This window comes from Dermacentor silvarum, chromosome 2 (genome assembly GCF_013339745.2).
Source record: "Dermacentor silvarum isolate Dsil-2018 chromosome 2, BIME_Dsil_1.4, whole genome shotgun sequence".
Lineage (NCBI taxonomy): Eukaryota > Metazoa > Arthropoda > Arachnida > Ixodida > Ixodidae > Dermacentor > Dermacentor silvarum.
The window spans coordinates 47,083,661-47,106,570 of record NC_051155.1 but is presented as its reverse complement, the minus strand read 5'-3'; the positions used below and the strand labels follow the sequence as shown (position 1 = coordinate 47,106,570).

General features: G+C 46.6%; 1 protein-coding gene across 1 annotated transcript in view; it reads right to left on the bottom strand.

Moving 5' to 3' along the window:
* Positions 1-2,436: 2,436 nt before the first annotated feature.
* The window catches only part of LOC125942996 (uncharacterized), a 244,652-nt gene continuing 224,178 nt past the window's right edge, over positions 2,437-22,910 (bottom strand). The window contains exon 4 of the transcript XR_007465472.1: positions 2,437-2,559. The gene's annotated coding sequence lies outside the window, so the exon portion shown is untranslated. The remainder of the gene's footprint in view (positions 2,560-22,910) is intronic.

The following is a 22,910-nucleotide window of genomic DNA, read 5'->3' as shown; positions in this document are numbered from 1 at the left end:
CTGTGTACACACGCACGCACGCGCGCACAGGTCAGAGCGCCCGAAGAGCATCAACCGATGAAAAAAGCACGCGCATGCATAGAAAGAAAAGTGCTTAGAAGATAAAAAAAATAAAAGAAGCGCGAGAACGGCACACGCGCGATCAGAATTTACGAGTTGTGTTCGCGTACGCTGCGCCCATGCACTACCCAACGCACTCCCCTGCCCGCCTAGGCCACCGCGTAGCCCCGGCTCAACGCGCCGTTCGTCCGCCGTTCACAAAGCTCTCTATACTTTAGGCTTCCCACTCGCTGACCATCGGAGAAGAAGAAAATAATCCCGAAACAGAGATAGCGGAGAAAAAGCGCGGCAAAGCGCAAAGGCACAAAAAGCACGAAGAAGAGCAGTAGCAGCAAAAAGGGAAGAAATACGGTAGCCCCACGTTAAGGGCGAGGGGGGCGAGACGCTGTATGCATAAATCTACGGGGACGAAGGGGGGAAGCGATGGGCGACTGGAAGAGCTCGTCGAGAGAAAGACCCCCCCCCCCCCCTGCGAAAGTACAACGCCTGCGCGAGCTTTCGCCGCTTGAGACACTCTGGACACGAGAAACGACCGCTCTGTTCGCGCATATCCTCGATCACAGGTGCGCGGCGGAGGCCGAGGGAGCCGCACCGGCGAAAGGTGGAACACTGGGATCTACGGTTGTTTGGGCCTGGAGGTCCGAGTTGTACCGCATATCCATGCGCATTTGTAAAAGACGAGCACTTCAACATCTTATGGGTTTTTTATCGCTTTCTTATATATTTTTAATGCGTATTTTAGAAATGTTTTATGGTGTTCCGGGAATCGGGCAGGTTCCTTGGGCATAGGAAAGGCCCCCTTTGTGCGCCGAAAATAGTATCGATGGGCACGCAGCGCCCAAGTATAGATGACTGTGTATACGCTCTTTGGCATGTACGAACGTGATCCAACCTAATCCAAAGGCCAAATTGTAGCCCGCCACATTCAACAAGAAGCCACGGCTATTTATGCAGCTGTGTTTTGGTATAACGAAAGAAGGACACCTCAGTTTCTGTCTACATTATATGAGGTTAAATTTTTCAAAGCGAATCATTTGCAGACAAGCAGCGTTACCTGCCCTATTAATGTATTTACTGGTATCTCATGTCTCTAGGACACGCTCGTGCGGTATTTTTAGGGGAGCTGTGCGCCGGAGGTAACTCTAAGGCAGGAATTCATGTTATTGACACCTAGCAGAGTACTGCGAGAAAAATAAATTCCCACTAGCTGCACTTGCACATAAAGCGGCAGTCGGGGCTAGTACACTGATTTGTATAAACGCGCTCTTTCACAAAAGACCAATGCAGGTACGGAACGGGAGGGGTGGTTAGGGGCACCAGGAAGTTCAGGCAAATCCCAAACGCCCAACTTTTCTACAGGGATTAGTAGTGTCTAGACGCACATGTCCCACGTAAAACTGCACAATCCGACTGGTGCACGTTAAGTTGAATGTGCAATGGAAAATACATTTGTTACGAGTATCAGGATGTTTACACTGGCAGCAATACTGGCAGGGCGGCACGCAGGCGCGCCAGATTTTCCTACTGAATTCTGAGTATCAAACTATATATGTGCCGTACCTTTTCCGTAGCCTTCATGTTTTAAAATTCAAAACCAGGTTTCCTTCGCCTATACGTCCCTGGGTTTTGGTGTGTCGTTTGTATCGCAGTCTAAAGTGAGCCAATCTCGGATATTCTGTAATCAAAGGCGGTGACTTGGTGGGCCGATCTTGATACAAGCGCACGATACGTGTTCTTGCAAGAATTTTAATGTGGTGTGTAGCGTAGCGCGTGCCGATCTTGAAGGTATAGTGCGAAGGCGTGGGTGGGGAAACCCTTCTAATGCTGTCGAATTACAGTCGCACAGGTTCAGCACGTAGACCTAGCTACTGGGCCTCTTTCTCCGTGTTCGGCGTCGGTGTCTCTGCCTGTAGACCTAGCGGGGTTTCTCTCAGCAATCAGAAAGGCGGAGGTAAAGCAGGAAAAACTGCTGTTACATTGGCGAGCAGGACTTTGGAGAGGAAGCACTCGCGTATACAGGGGCTGGCTTACCCGACACAAATGGATCTCGTATAGATCAGTGCGACCCCAAACGACATTTACCAATGTCTCGAATTGCAGGCGCAATTGATCATGTCTTTGCAAGTGGTGTAGAGGCGTTGAGCTTCAAGCGTTAGGTTTCGCGCTTCTGGCTTCATACACCCGTACTTGCAGTTGTACCTGCACCGCGAGACCATCGCGGTCTTGGTGATGGAAGCCGTCGAGAAGCGCCACGTCCGCCGGTTCACACAGTTCGTGGGAACGGCGTAGTTGTTTTCATGCTCTTCATATCAACACCAGGCTAAACTGAGTCTCCGCCGAACTCACCTGGCGAGTGCACGCGCACACTCAGTTGAAAGGAGCTCCACTCCAAACCGTAAGGAAGAGTCACGCTAAGGAACGGCACTGAAGTGTGGCGCTCGGTGCGGCCCAATTGCTTCCAAGTGTACAGCACGGACTCCTGGTGGAAGAAGTGTCCACCTGGAAGACATAATAAGGAAGGAACATCTGAAAATGAGACATCCATGATTCACAGCGCGAGTGGAAGCCATGAGAAAAGTAAAACATTACGCATATTAACTAGAGAAGTACAGAGTTCTGTGAAATACTAAGAGGAGACCAAATCGTAAGGTGTCGTTCAAAGTTTTTAACATAGAAACAGTGACAAAAATAGTGACGGTGTTACAGGCAAGCAGCTAATGTGGGAGCTAGTTTCGCGTCTATCGACCGGCACGCTAATCACACTGGACCTAACGAAGAACATTACATATTTACATTAAAAATTCATTTGAAGAAAAACATAGACCGTAAGATGGCGCATTGCAATTACGTGCTCAAATAAGGCTTTCCAGCTTCTTAAGCCCGTGTGGTTGCAATGCCGGGACATCGCGAGTGGACGATAGTACCACCTCAAACATCAGCGCGCGCTCTCGCATCACAGATGGCATACACCGCAACCGCGCGCTCATCAGCACCTTGACACGCCCGCACACTACAGCTGCACACAACTGCAGTGGTTACTCGATTGATTCGTGGGGTTGAATGAACCCAAGCAACAAGGCTATGAGAGACGCTGTAGGGTATATGGCTCCCGGATTCAGTTTTACCATCTCGGTTGCTTGAACGTGATGCATCACACTAAATTAGGCATATCAGCAGTCTTATACAACAAAGCTACATCACTTGACGGGAACAATAGTCCCCCCCCATTTGTTTCTGTTTTCCTTTTACTCCTCTAAGGAGTTGTGAGCTAGGTATCGGGACATTCCGATCACTAGTATCGGGACAATATCGGAACACCACGCTTGGAGCCTCAGAAACGAAATTAATACAAAGTTAATGCATGGGCAAAAAAGACAAGATGGCGTCATGGCGTCCTATTGAATACAAATATTCAGCATTCCTTATGCAAACATTCGTTCGTTTGCATAGATGGGGTTGTCAGGTGTTGCGAAGGGGTACCGTACATTTCAGTGAAGCGGCTTAGCGCTGTCACCGACTCGGCGCTGCTGAAGCTGCGCCTGTTGTGCAGGCGCAGCCGCTATGACCGCTATGAATCCTGCTACTTGTTTTATGAAAAATCCAATCTCGAGTTCACAATGCACAAGTCATCGTCACCGGATCCTCGTCGTTGACACCGGCAAGCTATTCATGTTTTGAGTGGCACTTACGCTTTCTTATAAGTGTCCCTCTACAATTTTGAGACTACGTAGGACTTATTTCCGAACGATCATTCAGCAATGTGCTTAGCTGCAGAATACGAACGCAGTAACAATTACTTCGTGTGTGTTCAAAACACAACTAGAGGAATGCTAGGACTGTAGAAGGAACGGCAATCCAAAGCACAGAAAGTCAGATTAGAGTCCCCTTTAAACATGGGAGCATCGTCGGGCGAAAGAAGTAGCATCATTGTAATGTAAAGACATTAGCATCTGGGCTTGTGCTGTGACTCGCCTTCAGGTGCCATTAAGACTTCAGCGGGCGGCAACCATAACGGCAGCTTATCTCCAGAAACAACGCTTCCGTGTGTACACCAAAATTGGTTTGCCCTTACACGAAAGCTTATGTCGTCGTATCCGATTTCTATCAACGGCCGGATCGTCTTCTAGGTTAAGATACATCGTATCTCGGGAGTCCTCATTGACCCAACTTCATGTGGAACCCCCACTGCACCTGTTTGAAGAGGTCTCCCATCCATTGTTCAGGTGTTCAAATTCCTCTGGGAGAAAACCTGGGTTACAACTGCGCAATTTATGCTGAAGCTGTGCAAGGCGTTGCTCCTGGTGCTCCACCGTTACAGTCTGCCATTCTTTTCAAATGCACGCAAAAGCAACCCTCGTGCTCTGGAGAGCACACAGGATTGAACCGTATGGACGTGTATGGGGTTCGAAGCACCTGGACACCCACAACAATTGTCAACGCACGATACCATTTGATTTAGGCGCACGTCGCTGTCAATTCCGAGCACACATTCGCCATTTTCCCAGGATTCCTGAATATCAGTTGACCTTATCAGAGCGAATGCCGTCAGTTTATACATCGGCTGCAAGACATTCATCTACCCTATATGACACAGTACCTAAGACAGCCTCAAGGTTACCTTCCTATCTTATAAGTCACAAAGAAGGCAGACCAATCGTGTACGGCTCCGAAGCAGATGGCGCTGATATTCCTGTACCAGACATACCGAGAGAACGTGCATATTTATACCGACGGTTCAAATAGTTCAGCAGCTGCTTTTGCGATTACAGCGAAACATGGCAAAGATGTCACACATAACGACATCTATAGCGACAGAATTTGCAGGCTTCCGTCGTACTGCGAACTACGTCACCGGTAAACCAGCACAGAAACGGGTCGTGTGTTGTTACTATGTAGAAGCTCCTCAGAGCCTGCAGCCTGCGTTATGCCATAGAGCGTACGAGAACATGGTGTTGAACATTAGGAAATAAGCCATTTTGCTCTGGAGATAGGGCACACCATCATCTTTCGGTGACTTCCTGCTCATTCTGACATCGTCAACAATCTTTCCCTCCCCTTTTTCAGTGTAGGGTAACCAACCGGGTTCATTTTCTCTCTCTCTCAACAACCACTTCTCTGACAAGGTCGGCTCACGAAGGCACCTAGACGCTTCGAATTACTTTGGCGAAGACTGACGCTGGGGTACTTCGTTCGTTCGCATGAAGACACAAGCCTTCCGAAGTTCTTCGAGCCTCTTTAATTTCCCGGTACGTAGTTTGAAGTGTTTCTTACGCCTACAGTTGAACCAGCCCTCCCGACTGCGTAGCGACGTTGCTGTATCACGTATGGCTGCTAGTGACGGTTATGAATGCTGATTCGTCCCATATTGTAATTACCGATAGTTCAACGTGCGGCTCCTGTAGGTATGAAGAAACAACCAGCCACCTATTGTGAATCTGTTTAAAGTACGACGTCGAGTGCCACTTAAAACCGGCTGGACAATAAGTTTCCTGTTTCAAACACTGGGATGGTGGCGACATCTGTCGGTGGCACAAAAACTATTTGCGGGTTAGTTTTGTAGTTTATAAAAGTAGTTTGTAAAATGCAGCGACCTGAGCGACTGTTTATAGTTCTCCTTTGCTTCCTGCGTAGGGGCAATGCTAATCCTACTCTCCCTTCCGTTACCCTTGCAGTAGGGTAGCAAAGCGGATGATGGACAGGTTGACCTCTCGGCCTTTTTTCTCCTTGCTGTTTATCTGCCATTAAAATTAACATTAGATGTGGAAGTCACATATGAGCTTCCCCCTCCTCTAAAACTGGATACTGTTCGTCCCTATTCTGCACTGCTCCTAGTAATGTTGAGTAGTTCCACCTAGGTTTATTTTCGTTAAGTTTTGTTAAAGCGTTCGCCCGCTGTGATCGCTAAAGAAGCGTCCCTATCGACCACTGTTTTATGAAGAAGCGTCGTTTTGAAATACAGGCTACTAGCCCGGCTTACAACTTCCGTGCAATCAGTATCGGCGTCAAATTGTGCTGTTTTAAAGCTTCCACTTTCACTCTTAGCAACCCATTTTTGGATCCGTCAAAAGAAAGAAAGAAAGACGTACTCTAAGTTAACACCGGGAAACAACCCGCGTGAAATGGTTGGGGAAGCAATGAGCTCAGTTTTATGAAAAGAGAGTGCGATGGTGATGAGGAATAAAGTGAAAGTGGTGCTCTTTCACAAAAGAACGAGGGCGGTTATGAATCTGGCAAATAGGGCGACAAACTTCACAAAGAGGTGGCGCTTGATGTCTAGGATATCCATAGAGAGCTTAAAAGACGCTGTAGTGGACAGATATGAAATAATTTTTTTATTCACTTTGGGTTCTTGAACCTGTGTCGAAATCAAGCGACACAAACGTTGCTTGCATTCCTTCGGAACGGGATCGTCGCGGCCGTGAAGTGACTCGAACCAGCAACACTGTGCTCAAAGCCCAAAGCCGTCACTACTGAGGAACCGCAGGGGGAAAATAAAAAGTTCGAAGGTTGGAGCAGATCGGGCAGTGCATTTAATTTCTTTTTTTTTTTTGCGCTACAGCGGGTCGTCGTCCAGAGCGGACGTAGTCCCCCCTTTGCCGTTGGGCAAATAAAGTAAGTCGCCCACTTTGTACGTTACGTCACGCCAATGCAAATGTGCAGCGACCCGGGCTGATCTGGTCTTTCCGAGAGGCTAGCGCGCGAGAACGCCCGGCCATGCATACAAAAGTGCCTGGAAACTGTATATGTGCGCGCGTACCAGCCCGCATACATTCCAGTGCTGGAACCTTGTTTCCGAAGTGCCCACGTCGCACATTCGAGATCCCAAGCGATACGAACGATAAATCGGCAACAGCGGGAACCGGTGAAGTAAGACAAGAGAGAGAATAAATTTTAAAAAGACGTGGCAACAAAGACGCAGCAAAGCCTTTCACAGATGTGAACGCCCTTCGATAGAGTAAGAAAAAAGAAGAAGCGATCTGGGATGCTGGGTACGTGAGGTAACGGCAAGACGGTACGAAGAAGAAAAAAAAAACGAGCAAAACGCGGGAGAGGGCGACGGCGACTGCGTGACCAACGCAGGAAATCGAAACAGCCGGCGAAGACGACCGAAGAGACTGGAACGTCGTCACAAATTGAAAGCGCGATGTAACAGTTGAGCCGGTGAGAAAAGGCGGATTGTGCACGAGAACGGCTCAAACAAGCACACAAAAGCATCTAAAAAAGAAAAGAAAAAAAGGAGAAAAACGGATGAGCCCTCAACCATCGGCATGTCTCTTTGCCGCTTCGACAGCGCAACGATTTGCAGAAGCTGGCTACAAACGTAAAGTAAAAAGAACGGAGAGAGAGTAGCTGCAATAAGGCAGTCTGGGAGGGCAATGGGCGCTGGCAGCCGTCAGGGAAGGTGGAAGGAACTGGCGAGCGCCTTGGACACCGAGGAGTGTTGACGTGAAACGAAAGCGCAACAGGACGGAACGAAGAGAATTCGGCGGCGGAGAATCCCGGAAGCCGAGGTTTATACGACGATCGCGTGAACGGCGCCAAGAAAAAAGCTTAGAAAGGGGGCCGCGAGGGGTCGGACGAGCAAGAAGGAGCAGCTCGCAAGTGCTGTCAACAGGTCGCTGCGGCGGCGCAGACCTGCTCACAGATTCAGGGCACACCACCCGGTGCTGCAGAACGCCTCCCGAACGGAGCCTAGGAGGGGCCCCAATGGAGGGAGCCTCCATTCGCCGCCCCCGCTTCACCTTCGCCTCCTGCAGCCGCAAACTGCTTTGTCTTCGCACTCTCCAAAGCCTTACGCAGTCTTCCTTTCCTGCAACTCCCTCTCAATCTCTGCTACAACAAAATAAAAATTTAAGAAATAAATAAAAAGAAACAGAAATTCCGGGCACTTTTTATTGCACATTTTTTTTTTTTTGCTTCGTCCTGGTGTGCTTTTCTGTGCGCCACTGTGGTTCTCTTCCAGGAGTCTTCGGTTTCTTCTCGCACACGTGGCCAGCTATTTGATACTGCCGGACTTGATCCTACCCCTCTCCCTTTAAGGAGGGGACGGCGTAAGGCATCCCCGGCTGCCTTACCCCCTCCCCTGCTTTTATTTTCCGCCCCTACGGCACAAGGCTTCACCATAGCGGTGGCCGGAATCAAAGCCTTCGCGTGTGACCCGACCCAAACGCCGCTCTTTCCCCGTGCCAACGAAAGGTACAAGATGCGGTGGCTACGGCGTAGCGTACGGCGCAGATACTCTGCGAGCATTTTGCGGTGGAGAATTTATTTCGGCCGTCGTTGTTCTTTTTCTACGCTCTCCCGTATAGCTTTCTTATCCCCCCTCTCCATCTGGATGCAACGACCGTGCCACGGATCAGAGGAGCAACTAGGTTTATCGAGTCACGGGTCGTGACCGGCTTGCGTCATTCCATGCCAGTGCCACACGGCCGGTCGAGCCTTTCTTTCAGCCTCTCTTTTACCTTTCACCGGTTTCCATTACTATAGAAATTGAACTTTGCCTCATAGTCCATGAAGTTCACGGGTGAGGACGGTTGTAACGGGTGTTCACTGAGGCGCAGCAAAGATTCTCACAACAGGTCGTGCAACCACTCCAAAATCGACAAGACCAACGTTCCAAATCGCAATCTGCATTCAGAGCCATGGGTCCTGAATTTGCAGCTGTGCGAGGAGTAGACTTTTTTCTGTCGCTTATTTTTTTTTTTTTTTACATATGCTTTAACCTGCTAAGCAAAACAATAGGAGCACAAGCACAACAACGACATGCACTGTGCTGCAGTGCGGTCTGTCGTATAGCGAAGTGTGTGTTTGTGTGTGTGTGCGTGTTTGTGTGTATGCGTGTGTGTGTTCGTGCGTGTATTTGTTCGCGCATACTGGGAGACTGCTTCATTAATTCAGGATAGCTAGCCAACGAGGATCAGCCTCGATAACCTTTTGCCATTCCCTTTATCCCTCCCCTCGCTCTTTCTCTCTCTCTTGCAGAGTGCGTGCAACCAACCAACCAACCAACCAGGAATCGGAGATATTCCCACCCAAGAGAGAGAGAGAGAGAAACGAAGAAGGAAATTCAGGAAGGTTAACCAAGGTCGTGCCCGGTTGGCTACCCTACACTTGGCAAGGGGAAAGGGGGGACGAATAGAGAGTAAAAGAGTCGGCAGACTGCTACCAGCACAAGCACGTATTCGAAAAGGTTGCATCAGAATAAGAAAACAACATATTTCGCCTTATATTGCCACAGCGCAAGGAAAATTTCCGACTAAAAAATGTTTTCAAAAGAAAGAAAGCAACGCAACTGTGCTCAGGCATCGTTACTAAATTGGCAGATGCACCAGGTGGCCTCAAATTGTCGTAAGATAATTGGTTAGAATTGATTACATATTACATTGTAAAATGAAATACAATTTTTATTTAGTACAATAATGAAACTATTTGTCCATGTGAAGTGCTGCCAACTGGCGTCGATTTCATAGCGTTTCAGGCTGCTGCGTATTTACATGAGCGTGTGACGACGCACTGCCAAGTCTAGGAGGCGTACCGCAATCAGTGTCGCACTCACTCACCAGAGGTGCACTGGCTTCGCACTGGCACAGTCTGCTGGGAGTACAGTCGGCGTCACCCTTGTGTGGTGCGCGGGAACCAGCCTCCGCGGCGCTCCGGAGCCAGCCAGCGACGTCTAACTGTAGTTACTGGGTTCAACCGTGCCCAGTACCTACCGTTAGACGTCGGACCCAGCAGCTAGCGTTAGACGGCGCTGGCTGGCTCCGGAGCGCCGCGGAGGCCACGGTTCCCGCGCTCCACACAAGGGTGACGCCGACTGTAGATAGAGGCTGACTCAGAAGTGCGGCACTGGTACTTTGAATGCGGATGAGATCGGTTGCGCTGCCACCGCAATGAAGGTGTTGTGATCGCGACGTTCGACGGGTGTCAAATGGAGCGAGTAAAGACTGCCATACCACGCAGCTTTTAGTATTTGCAAGGAACGTTGCTGCTCTTCTATTATTCTCTTCGTTCGTCGCAAAGCATCGTCAGTGTTCGCAAAGCGGCCAAATAATAATAGCGTTTTCGAGGATGTCCACCGTGCCTTCACCTTTGCCTTTGGTGGCGTCAAGTCCGGTCATCAGCTGTGGAAGCCAGGGATAGGGTCGCGGCTACTGCCCCCCCCCCCTTTTTTTTTAAATTTCTCTGTTGGAGCTAGGGACACGCCAAGATTGGCCCGCGCACAACTTCGAGCTAGCTTTGGCAGCTGGGGTTTCCTTCGGTCCACGGATTCTTCAACACGACTGAGGACAGGGCCGATGGCACCGCTACTAGAATAATGCTCCTTAACACAATGAGCAAACTTTGGAAGGCAAGGTTTATGGCATATTCTTAGTAGGCGGAGGTAGACATCTTCTTACCGCATACATCTCCACTATCTCTCGCTCAAGGCGGACACCGAACTAGTTCCTCAGCGGAAGGGAATTCATCACCGCTGAGTATTCCCACATCGTATCCCTCTTATGCACCGACAAATCACAATGTTGCTTAGCTTTGGTTATCTGAAGAGAACCGGCGTGTTTGTTGCGACATGACCATGGCCTGTGCGATCACTGACCATTTTGTCCGATTAGGGGCAGTGCAATGAGTTTAACCTTTACTGAGCTTGCCAAGGGGTGTGATTAGCGGTTTAATGTTCGTAAGTGTAATTCAGCAGCCCGCATCATAAAATAGGAAACTCAAGAACTAAGTGTTACAGGAACTGAGTAGACAGCGATTTCACTGCACATCTAAATGCTGGACGCACATGCAGAAAGTGACTGTGATCGTAGATGAAATTTAAATCTACTTTTCTTGGATAAAAGCAAGCACAGTTGCAATATTACTCCCGCGAACATGTCACTGCGTCGAGTTTATTAAGCATGTACTCTATACTCTTAAGAATACAGCTGTCAACGAGTGCCATCTGCAGCGAATTTCATCGAGCTTCATGCATAAGAACTTGCGAAGATGCACTAAACCTGAAGGGAACTTGTTGAAAGTGACCCAAGAGAGAGAAAGAAAAGGAAAGAAATACCAGGAGGTTATCCAGTGTAAGTACCGGCTGGCTACCACGTGCTGGGGAAAGGGTTAAAGGAAATAAAAGGTGATAGAAGAAACAAATTAAAATTTGAAGCAAGAAAAATTCGCAGAATAACGCGACCCTACGCGCTACAACGTTCAAAGTCGGTCGCAAAATTCACAAGCCCTTAAGAACTTCAGCAGAGCCCTTATGACCTTGAGTTCCGAAACCACCATACCTCTACCTAGAACCTAACTGACCTAGCTGTCAGAGCTGCAAACGGCGACCAAGTACATCGCCACCCTGTAAAGCGTGCACTGCCGCTGGCCGTCCTATTAGGCAAAAAAGCCAACTTACAAGGCAGTAAGTGAAAGGCGTTCTGGTGCAATATCTGTTTGTGACCAACTACGTGCAGAAGTGTACAAGCTAGTTGTATCCAGCACCGTATTAGTGTCAACATTTTCTACTTCTGTCAAGTTCCTAAAAAAGAAAAAAGTAACGTTGCCCGACGCTGGACCTCAAGTATTCAGAAGAACGTTCGGTGTCCTAATGGGATGTGGCAAGAGCATTCCCACGGACAAAAGAAGCGAGACATGACTGCCCGCCGCTGCAACTCACAAACAATAGCTACGAAACACTGTTATTCTCCAGATCAATTTAGCTGCGCCTCAGAAACTATTTGCACTATGCTACCTGCATGCCTCAGCTACCATCTGCCGAGCTTCAGAAAAATTGAATACTTTAGGAGAACAAAACCAATTACATATTGTTAACAGTCGAGTTCAGCATTCACCAGTAATGTTTTCTTGATAAGAGTAAATGATGTAATTATGGCTAATTATCTAACTCGTCTATTCCGGTTCCAATCGTCAGGGTGCCAAGAAGTTGTAGCCAATTACAGGAAACATCGAATATGTTGTTCTGAGCAAGATTCTCACGGCGTGCTCACTTTTTTCCATGTAGAGATTTTACGCCCGCAAAATGCGTAAATTCCAGCGTGACTACGCACTCACCTACCCACACTAGCCTCACTGTAGATGGGAGCCCATACGGTGACCCAAACCTGCACCAGAAAGCAGCGCCCTCAAACATGCGTACAAGCGCCGAAACCGGCAACCAAACCCGTAACCCTTTGCACAGCAGCACAGTGACGTAGTCACTTAGCCGCAGCCGTGTGTACATCGCAAAGTAGGGACACCAAAGCCTCAAACAACGCGCTTCTAGAACTCTTTCTGAACAAAAACAGGCTCGAATATACGAAAACTTGTTTGAAATTCGTGACCTCGCTTCTAGAACTCTTTCTGAACAAAAACAGGCTCGAATATACGAAAACTTGTTTGAAATTCGTGACCTCATATTGGCTACCGGCCCCCTGCGATTCGGGAGCGGATGTCGGGAAGGGAAACCTTGGCTTTAATTTTCTTCACTAATAGCCAAAAATTTCTACCAAAAAGGTGAAAATAGTGCCCCGAATAAGATGCATCAAGACGAAGCTATCTTACTCCTTGTGATCGCTTGAATAAATCGCGGCGTTGGCGACAACACTCACCACAGAAACCTCTCTTTTATTGTAGACATGTGTACTTCTACTATACATTTTTCGTGTTTAATATTTACGAGCCGCTATAGCCTTTTGGTGGCGCAGACACTTTTTTTTTTCACAGAAAAAATTACATACTAAAAATGAAAGCACCAGACGGCACTGAACAAAATACAACCCACAGGATCGACAACGTAGCAAAAACGCAAGGAGAATTAAAGTCAGGTCATTTAATACAGTAAATACAGGGTGCCAGACACAAGATGAAAAAGTAAACACGGAGAGGTCATAGAAGAGCACATAAAGTTTGGCACAGATGATAATATAAAGGCAGAATAAAAAAAAAAAGAACGCACACGCACTTGGCTTACAACATAATATATTAAGACGTTTTCTAACTTGAGATAATTATTCTAAGCTCGAAATCATCCTCCTGATAAGTGCCTAGGCACCATTTTGAAACACACTAAGCGGATGCAGATTGTTCCAGGGCACCACTATCAGGACGCTGGTCCCGGGAGCCCATCTTCTCGCAACGAACTAGTCCAGCTTAGGGTGCCTCGATGCCAGCGCCGCCGTTCAGGGTGGTGCCATCCTTTGACCGCACCCGCGCCGCCGCTTTCTCGCTGCGACGCCATCTTGAGTCACAGCGAGCGGTTGCGAGTGCTTGGTGCCGGTGCTTAGTTCGAGACACAGTGCGCGCGGATGCTTCGCTGACGCTTCTACTTGCTGGACAGTGTTCAGCCGCATGAATGACAAGCTTGTCAAGTGCATCGAGTCGACATGACGGGCTGTTGTGTTCCCAAGTGCACCGGATCGACGCGTAAAGGGCTTCGTTGTTTACGCTTCCCCCGGGACCCAGAGCGAAGGAAGAGATGGGAAGCCCAAGTAAAGAGGTATCACTGGAAGGCAACGGATAGCTCCTACATTTGGGAGGTAAGTGTCAAGAAAGTTTAGACTATCGCATCATGTTTTTCATTTAAATAAGAAAGTATTCTCTGATCCTCGCTCACGTACCTATGTTCGCTCACGAACTAAGCACTGCACCGATGCTGAGTAGCCTATGGTTTGCGAGCGCGCGTCGCATAGGCTTTTGCCGTTTTTATCGGCGCAGTCTATGCGAGTAGTACCCTTATTTTAAGAACTGACGAAAATGCTTCACCGCGAAATAGCCTTACATTAGCTACAAATCGTCATGTAAACCACCTATTTTACTTTTTCACGGGAAGCACACATCGTGTGTCTCTTGTTTCTTTTTTTTTCCCCTCAGTTTCTTTTTTCGCTACTAATTATTTGGGACTAAAGAACGCAGTGCTTCTTCTGGGGAGAGCGGCTGTTGCGTACGTGGCAAGCGAAGCATTGTGATTTTCTCTATTGTCAGCAGATATCTTGCGGATCTCAGGTTGTTACGTTATATAGCTGATTTTTTAGACGAATATATTTGTAGCGTGGGGCTCGTAAGCCGATGGTCATTCGTGCTCATTCCCGATCGTAGTGGGTACTGTGACGGTCTTTAAATGCCTATGCACGGTATGCCCAGGTGTAGTAGAGTTAAGGGGCATCATGGGACCAAAATGTTTCGGCGCTTTCTGGCATGGTATCTGTTGTAGCCTGTGCATTTCTTCGAAACGTGTGAAGCGAGGTAATACAGCATTACTTCTGCGAAAATTTATTTTTAAGCACTGTAATGGGTTCTCTGTATTTACAAGGCAACTTTTCATATCAATAATCACTTTTGTTGTTTTACTTGTACTTAGAAACACTTTGAAGAGGACCAGTACGAGGGAAATCGACAGGATGGGCGCCGTCTGTTAAAGTCAACAGCCCTACATCATCATGGACTATATTTTCGAAGTGAAAAACATTGCTAATCTGTATCTGACTGTCTTAGTTTCATTTACGGTTTTAGTACGCGATATGTATGCAGTGTTGTTTATTTTTTCAATGTAGTTATCAGTGTTCTAATGGTTATTTATAAAATGTTCTGTACTCGCCATCGATGTGTTTGGCTGATGCGACGTATTCGATGGTAGCTCATGTATTCTGGCTGGATATCTTGATTAATATTACCCGCGGTTGCGTTTTCTTGTTTGTATTCTTGTTTTCGATTTATATTGTGTGTAATAAGGTTGATGTACTCACTTGAACCCCCCCCCCCCATGTAATGAATAAATAAAAAAAAACTCTCACTATCCCGAATTGTGTGTCGAGCCTACCTTGCGAATTTTTTTTTATTTCGTCTTTCAACATAACCTTCAGGCGCCACACAGTACATATAATTTTTCATGTACATATCTTTTTCATGATTGATTGTACTAGACATTATAAGTAAATGTATTTTGTGCATCGTTTGGTTTCTTGTGTGTACTACGCAAGATTGACACTGACAAGTTACGTTACATGCTTCTCTACAGCACTAACTAAACCTTATTTTCACATCGCAGTTATTTTTACACCAGCTTAATCCTGTCAGCACACAGTTTTGTGGGCAGAAAAAAGCGAAATTGCGCGTAGATATCGTCAAATAATTGCAACGAACGCGAAGAGCACGCGCAACGCAAGGGAAACTAACCGCCGTGCGCGAGTGGCTGGCTACGGTAAAGGAGGCGTGACGTGTAAACCAAAATACAACAGTGAAAAAGAAAAACTTCCACACACAGGGGGTCGCAAACCTTATATACCAAGCATCGAAGCGCAAAAAAAAGTGCGTATTTCAAACATACACACGGCATATTAAATGTAAATTGAATTAGGCAACTTGGGGCATGTTCCCGGCGCCATACATTTACGTCTTGGACCTTCGACGAGTTAACGGCTATTGATTATAAAGATGTGCAGATGCGATACCGATAAAAAAATCCTCATCAAGGCAAAGCACTTGGAAGTGCGCCGCGAGTAAGACTATTTATGAACGCAAGCGTAGCTGAGTCTCAGCTCGTGTGACTCAATATGGCGGCGCCAGCGGGGTTGTCTCCACCCTGGACGGCGGCGCTGGGCATCGAGGCACCCTAGTCCAGCTCCAAGCGCGCTTCTGCCATCTGTCGGCAGCGGCATAAAACTGGTAACTAAAGGCCAGAATACGTTCGCGCTCTGGCGACCTTTGGGAGAGCCAGGAAGAATAAACGCGCCAATCTTTCGCATTGAAACATCGCATTTCTCCAGCGCATTTACGACACATCCTGAATTAACTTCTTCAGAGCCCTCAGCGTTCCACTGCACCAGCAGACGTTATCCCTGGGCTGGCGAGCGATTTACACATAACAGAAACAATTACACAAATCCGACGCACATGTTGGAATCAATGTGAATCCAAATGTTAGCGGCGCTGTTAATGTAAAGCTAAATGTTATATAACTTAATTCGATGCGTACACTTGTCTTTATGTACCATGTATAGAACACGTGATCTCATGCAATTTTATGTCCCACCCTGACCCAACTTTATGTCATCTAATGTTTATGTTTATGCAGTATAATGTACACTAACAGGTCATGTGGATGCACAATGTGAGACGCGTTTGCAGCAGAAAGTTCAGTTATGGCGGACCAGCGCCCGGTAAATTTCTTGCTGTCAGCCAGTCCAATGCAGCCGGCGGCGCCCCAGAATGTGTTTAAGCAAGGAATGTGCCGTTTTCAGTAGAAAAAAAAAAAAGAACACCAGCATGTACATTAAACATACATCCGATGCGCAACCGATTTCCGGTAACTGACAAGGATGAAATAAGTCAATAACAGCAGTGGTCAGAGTATGCCAAAACGTTAGTATCATCGGTGGAAATGGGCGAATTACATTATTTATTTATTTATTTATTTATTTATTTATTTATTTATTTATTTATTTATTTATTTATTTATTTATTTATTTATTTATTTAATCAGACAAATACTGCAGCCGAGAGGTGGCTTACAGCAGGAGTAGGAGAGTAAAAAAATAAGCTGCATTATTTTTAAATGCGAAGCATTTCTTGACGAACATTTGCCACTTTGACAGTATCTATCTATCTAGCCGCCTACGTCTTGGTGCTCTCATGGCCGTTTTGTTGTTTTTGTATCACCCAAAATTGGCATAGTATGACAAGAGTGTATGACGAACATAAATGATAGGTCATAACATGCGTGTCATGTAGGTCATGAAACAGCCACCTATACGTCTTGGTGCTCTCACGGTCATTTCGTTAACTTGGTAGGCTCGCCGCACACGGCTTCGCATAACATCGATTCCCACAGGGCATCGGATCTGCCGCCTTTTTGTTATGAACACTACTTGGAAAATGTTCTTAGGAAAACATGGTTAGGGATAGGTGACACGCGTCTTCTCCTGCCGCAATATGAAAGCTTATATATAAAACCCGATACAGACCACATACATTATCCTTCCAAGGAATAACGGCCGACGATAAAGAACCAGCGAGAACTTTAGTCAATGAATGTAGGCGATTTTAATAAAACTGGAACACGGCTAAGACAAAATCAATATAAAAGAAAAAAGAAACAGATACCAGTGACTCGCCCAGAACGCAGGCAATAGCAACATAGTTACCAAAATGCGCACGCCCACAGAAAAAGGAAAGTACTGAGAATAATTTGTGAGGGCACTGTGAAAGTATTCTGCACGTGAAGAACCAAAAGCGCCGGGCAAAGTCGCCTAGCTATTCACTGTGAAAGTGAACTTAAAGGCGTCGGTGCACGGATAACAATACTTGAGGATAAGCTTGCGATGACAGCATGAGGAAGGCCAAGCGGCATAACTTAAATACTGGTTTCTGCAAAGACTAGACGAATAGCTTTTAGACTGCAGAAATTTTAACGAATCGATATAGCTCGACAGTGAGAGAGATCCAAATTAAAAAAAAACTATGGTATATATGCAGGCAAAAATGTAAATATTCAAATTGAATTCTGGAGTTTTAAATTCTAAATGAGTTATGAGTTAAGTTACGAAGCACGCCGTAGTGGTAGACTCCGGATTAATATTGACCACCTGGGGTTCTTTAATTGACACCCAATGCAGGAAACACGGGTGTTGTTGCACGAATTCGCCCACATCGAAATGCGGTCGCCGTGGCCGACATCGAAACCATGACCTCAAACTCGGCAGCGCAAGGCCCCGGCGACTTCATGGGCTACAGCGGGGTGTCGGAAAAGAAGGTAACTCTCTTTTTTCAGAACTACTTGAACTTTAATTATGTCCCCTAGCTGATCCACGCACACATGCTATAGCTAGCAACGGCAGAATGTTCTCTAACTGGACTGATAAGCAATTTATAAATGGGCACTGTAACGTGTTTAGTAGATTACTAACAGTATTTTGTTTCCTCGGTGTTTTTGCTTAGCTCAGTGTTTCAGCACTGATCATGTCAGCACGCCCCAAATGGAAGAAATTATCATTAATTTGTATTTGTATTGAACAAAAAACAAAACAAAAAAGAAAAATACAGAAAGGATAGCAGATCCACGCACCTGTTGGAATGAACGCTAAGCGAAGCTTTGTTGAAACATTTCAAGTAAATGCTGTGCGAGAAGATATATGATGCATGCAACCTTAGTTAACGTCCAAGTACGCGGAAGAATCTGTTCACGTTCTTCTGTCATCCCGCTAGTGCTGTGCCACTTGGCTTCCCCGTAACGCTCGTGTAGCTTTCCACGCTCTCTACTGCGTTTTGCAGCGTAACGATCGAGGACCCGCACAGCAAGGAGGCATGACGCGGAGGCTACCACCACGTGACCTACGTGACGCGCGCGACCACGGATTCCGCTGCTGCCGAGCTCGGAATAGCTTTGATTAAACAACCTCCGGGATCGGCCCACTACATTCGGCGAGACGCCGACCGAGCAGACGCACCAAACATCGAGAAGGAAGCGAAAGGAAGAGAGAGGGAAAATGAACTTTATTGTTTGATCCGGTTTCTTCGACTTGAGCCCAAAGGTGGCAGGGGAAAGAAAGGTTCGATTTAATAAAAGAAGTACGCGCTGGGCACGGTGTATGTTTGTTGCACTGAGAATATTTGAGTACCGTTTGTTGTTTTACCGAGCATTTGCGAAGAGAATACAGCCGCCAACAAGGACATCTGTGAACTGAATTGAATTATTTAGTTCCGTGCCCATAAGCGTCTTTAGGGTTAGCACAGACGGCTATATAGGCCGATTAGGTACGTATGGGCTGTTTTAGGGTTAGGTTGGCGAGCGTAAAACTAACGACGAAGAAATCGCACGACAGAGCCAAAGAAAGATATCGCTTTAAAAATGTATTTTAAAAAATCACAGCATATCCACGAGGTGAATGATGATGAGTGGGCGAAGCTCCGGAGGGAATCATCGGATCTCCCGCTTAAGGGGACGCTAGCACAAACGCGTTAGAAACGTGCAGTACTCTCTAGTAAGGGGGAGCGGCCACAGCGTCTTACGCAGCCATTTACACATGCCGGAACGTGCACCGCGTTTGCCGACGCCATCACATGACTGCTGAGAGAGTACAGCCCCCGTATTCATAAACGCTCCTCGACTTGAACTTGACTTGCCACCGCCTTCGAAAACGGCGGTGGCAAGTCAAGTTCGAAACGCGTTGAAGGTAAGGCGGAGAGGCCACAGCGTCTTACACCAGCTTCTTACACGGGCCGTAACGCGCTAGAAACGCGCTAGAAACGCGGCCTTTCGTTAATGTTGGGTATTTATTGCCATCGTGGTGCGTGTGTCTATGTGCGCTTCGTGGCGTAGTGGGCTAACGCCGCGCGATCGGAAGCGAGGGGTCCCTGGTTCGATTCCGCGCTACGGACACAACTTCCGAATTTTTTTTCTCATTTTTCTCAGACTGGTTACACACTACTACTACTACGACGGGGACGGAACGGGTGCCGCTATAAGGAGCTTCGCTCCTAAAAATGTTACAATAACTGAGTGCTTGCAAGTGATTGGCGGCTTGACAAACTAAATTGCTGTTTTATGGAAGGTGATCTTCACCTCCCAAGTCATCTCGCACCAATCACAGCATTACGCAAAAGGATCATTAAGGCGTTGACAATCGTCTGGAGAGTTTATTGTAAATAAAATACAATAATCAGCACACGATTGGATCTTGGAAATGTCACAATTGAGATGGTTTATGTTGAGTAAAAGTAGCAAGGTTCTGTGAGGAACATCTGCCGATACGCCGAGTACCGAAGAATCAACGAAGTTGCGTTGTGGTCAGCGTAGTAAGTATTGAGAACTTGTGCAAAAAAACATCAACTAATATTTCCTGTTTCTTTCGAACGAAGCCCAGGCACTTACCTGAACGACGTGTCGGGAACGTGGCATTGAAGATGCGGTTATATATAAACATCCTTATCCCATTTATTAAAACTCAGTGTTTGTGTGGACGAGGAAGTAACTGGCTGTGGTAAAGTATTCTTGTTTTCAGGTTGCAACAGCCGTTTTAGAGGCCCCACCTGGGGATTACTCAACTCTGAGGCCCAAACTTCTACTACAACTGATGTCTCCAGCGATATTTACGCAGTGCCACCTGCAAGATTTAAGCGAATTTTTTTAGAATCATATGGGCTACTCTGTAAAGCAAGCGACATCCTTGTTAGCATTCAAGCAGTCATTGCTTTAGACGTTGTTTTCCACCAACCGCCGTATTTTAGACGCATACTCTATCGTGGGTGTATATATATATATATATATATATATATATATATATATATATATATATATATTATATGCGGTGTTTGAGCCTGATCAGCATCGCTGTCATGTATGTCTGCTTTTTTTATGATTTTGTTTTCGCCGACGCAGTTTGCACGAGCATGACGACGCATAATTTCGCGTCAACACGGCGCCATCGCGTCAAGTACAACAGTATAGATTTTTAGGCTTCCGAAATACGTGCACAGTCGCCACTAGCCTCAGTGTCTGCGAGGGGCGCAAAACTCTGCTGTAATTGGCCAGCGCTGTTGTTTAGTGTAAGTGCTCCGGTATTGCTTTCCTGTAATAAAGAAAGAAAATTGCTCGACAACGCGGTGGTTAGCGCGCCCAACTCCGAAACGCAAATAGATTCTGTAAGAGGGGTTTTAAGTACGATGACTTAGTTTACAAGCTCATAATGGTGCGACTTGCCTTTGACTTGTGTATTTATATGTTCGTAGGTGTATAGGCCTATGTGCTGTGGTTTTCTGGCCCTACGACGTTTTTTCTTGGCCTTTTCATTGTTGTTTCTGCTATGCGAAAAGGAGTAGTCATCGCCATTATAGGGTGAGTACATCTATTTCTTTTATTTTAATTTCGATAATAATAATAATGAAAAAAAGATGGACTCGAATCCAAGTAGTGGCCACGGTTGTCGGTAGGTTTTCTTTCTCTTCGCGCTGTGACGATGGTACAAGCTAGGAAAGACGACGTGGCCTGACGACGACACAAATTGTCGTTATGAGTCGTCGATGACGACAACGGTCGTCGTCAGCGCAGCAGAACGGCGGACTGGACGGGGCGGATAACGCCCAACAAGTGAAAAGAGCTTAAGCTAGTTAGAAGTTCTACAGAAAAAGTACTTCGTTTATTCGAGCCCCATTATGGTGGCCCGAGGGAGATATCTAGCAATCCATTGTTCCTAAGAGATGACACGCTGTAATCGAAACGTTTATGACTACAAGCTGTTACTCTACATTCATAAATACAAGCTTCAGTATTCTCCAGTAGATGAACCAACTCACAATTACCCACTGCGTAGAAAATAAATTCAGGTACCTGCTACAAGGGCATGACATGGTAGACACGGCCCTGGCAGTGGTCTGAGCGAGACGAACAATAAGCGTCAAGCTGATGCTTGACTGGGCGCTCACAAACGACCGTTGGTCTCCTCTAAATGCGACGCCTGGTTGCTGCCAGGGCTGTGTTCCTTCTGCCCAGTCGCAGTGCGGGTGACGTCACACCAAGTCGCACCCGCATATCGTTTGAACAACGTTCCGAGGAGTTCAAGCGCAACACTGAACCTTGCTATATCACTGTCAATAAATAACTATAATAAAATATTGCGACGTGGAAAATATTTTTTAATACATTGCTTATCAGTAATCTTAATATTTGTTCTTTTTTAACAGCGAAGCTGTTTAAACGAAGCTGTGTGAACAGCGAAGCTGTTTAAGCCAGCGGTAATTTGTGGTGCATATCACGAAACTACCAAGAAAGAAAATAAACTTTCTTGCCGAGGCGGGATTTGAACCCACGTTCTGTCCATGCTGTCCATGCGATGAAGGATTCTTAAGGTTGTTTATGTACCTGTTGATGCTAGTCATGCGCAGTGAACCCTTTGCCTGGTATTAAAAAAAAAAAAAAACGAGCACGAACTTCGAAATAAACTGCTGTGAGTTAGCGCCATGTGTGTCATTCCACTTCTTTTGCCCTCATCCGCAACGGTCCGCGTCTACTGCTCGTAACAGCAATGTTTAACAAGCAAGGAATATTGAGCCGACGCCCTAAGGCAAAAGGACATCCGCGGAATTGGTAATTAAGGAACGGCAAGCAGACTTACTTTATCTGGCGGTGCTTAAATTCGCCGTTCAGTTTAGCACTCCACCACAGCGACAAAAAGGCTCACATTGCTTTGGCCATGCAAAATCAATGGCCGTACCGATGGAAATGCAACAGACAACAAATAAAATGACACATTCGGGTACTTCACACCAATAGGTGTTAGCCTTAGTTTGGATGGCATATCGCGGTGTCGTATCTCGCCGACTATTATCATCATGTCGTCTTGGTAAAGATGTTAGGGGCCGGAGTGGTACAGGAGAGTCTACATTAACACGTGCGCGTGTGAGCGTGCGAACTATGAATTTATTTGATCTCCTTCTTCTAATCTGTTTGCCCCTGTCTCCTCTTCCCGAGCATTGAGCAGCCTCATTACCCTGCCTGCATTTCGCTTATCATTTCTTTCTCTCTGCCTCTTTCTTTAACGTCGTGTAGCGTTACTATGCACTGTCAGAAGGTACCGCCCGAAGAGCGCGAACGCGTTGCCGTCGTCAGCATTCAGCTTCTTGCAATGGCATTAGGCCATTACAACGTCAATGTATTGCACAAACATATGAGGACTAAGATCTTACTAAGATAAATTATACGAAATGTCCTTCACCGTACGGTTCACCAGAGTAGTGCGCATTTCACCAAGAAACGAAGGCTTCAGATGGCTTAAAAGTGACACGTCTCGACAGTTTTGCTTCTACTTCCTCGTGTCGATAAGAGATGGCTCACCGATGTCCTACTAACAGCAACAACATTCGAGAAAACAAAAAGGAGCGCC